The sequence below is a fragment of the Mus pahari genome, unplaced genomic scaffold, assembly GCF_900095145.1.
Source record: "Mus pahari unplaced genomic scaffold, PAHARI_EIJ_v1.1 scaffold_15806_1, whole genome shotgun sequence".
NCBI lineage: Eukaryota > Metazoa > Chordata > Mammalia > Rodentia > Muridae > Mus > Mus pahari.
This window is the reverse complement of record NW_018392754.1, coordinates 1-1,251: the sequence shown is the minus strand read 5'-3', so window position 1 is coordinate 1,251 and position 1,251 is coordinate 1. Positions and strand designations below refer to the sequence as shown.

Sequence of the window (1,251 nt, the reverse complement as noted above, 5' to 3'; positions counted from 1 at the left end):
TTTCCTCTCCAGTTCTTCTCTGGATGGATAGGTTCTTAACTAAGAAATGCACTGCTCATGAACATGCAAATCACCCGAGTTTATGGCAGTAAATAGAGGGATGTCCACACCCTGAAAACCACCTATTACAACTGTCCTCTCCAAAGTCCCTGAACACACTGACTCTAACCATGGGATGGAGCTGGATCTTTCTCTTCCTCCTGTCAGCAACTGCAGGTAAGGGACTCACCATTTCCAAATCTGCAGAGGATACGGGGTCTGAGGTGACAATGACATCCACCATGCCTTTCTCCCCACAGGTGTCCACTCCCAGGTCAGCAGTCTGGAGCTGAGCTGGTGAAGCCTGGGGCCTCAGTGAAGATGTCCTGCAAGGCTTCTGGCTACATCTTCACCAGCTACTGGATGGACTGGGTGAAGCAGAGGCCTGGAGAGGGTCTAGAATGGATTGGAGCTATTGATCCTGGAAGTGGTGGTACTGTCTACAATGAGAAGTTCAAGGGCAAGGCCACTCTGACTGCAGACAAATCCTCCAGCACAGCCTACATGCAGCTCAACAGCTTGACATCTGAGGACTCTGCAGTCTATTTCCGTGCAAGACACAGTGTTACAACCACATCCTGAGTGTGTCAGAAACACTGGAGGAACAGGAAGCTGTGCCGGGACTGAGATGACAGAAAGATTAATCCTTAGTCTTGTGCAGAAATTATAATTTTGAATGTCTATTTATTTCCTCCTCCTCACAGTCCTATAGTGCCTTTGTCAACTTTGTAAATATCCATCTATGAGTAAGGTGATGATGTTTCAATAAACATAAAATTCTTCACACCTTCTGAATCTTTCACCAGTTACCACCTCCATTGATATTTCTTATTCAATAAAACAAAAAAGGGAAAAGCATGTTTGTGCATGATAAAAGTATCACTGGATCCTGAGTGACCAGAACTTTTTTGAAATTGTTGGGAATAATGTGTAATAGGAATTTGATCTATCAAATGCAAATCACCAACATTGGGCAAACAAACACTGCTTTATAGTCTTATGTAATTAGTGACCTCAAGTCTGTTAACTCTTGTCCAATGTTCCAGCAGAAAATCCAGTCTCTTAGAAGGTGTGAAATATTTATATCACAATGTAGAGGCATGCAAACATAATACATGTAGCTTATTCATAATATTCTATCACTTTTTATCAAACTCCTTTACCAACACAACGTATGTACCTGTTAAATAATGTAGTTTCTGAGATTATACA

At 42.1% G+C, this 1,251-nt stretch overlaps 1 pseudogene across 1 annotated transcript; it reads left to right on the top strand.

Annotated features, from left to right (window-relative positions):
• Window positions 1-170: 170 nt before the first annotated feature.
• On the top strand, window positions 171-1,211 carry LOC110315163 (annotated as a pseudogene). The gene is made up of 3 exons (XR_002380204.1): window positions 171-216; window positions 300-596; window positions 1,173-1,211. The product of XR_002380204.1 is annotated as an Ig heavy chain V region 1-72-like (transcript).
• The last annotated feature ends 40 nt before the right edge of the window (window positions 1,212-1,251 follow it).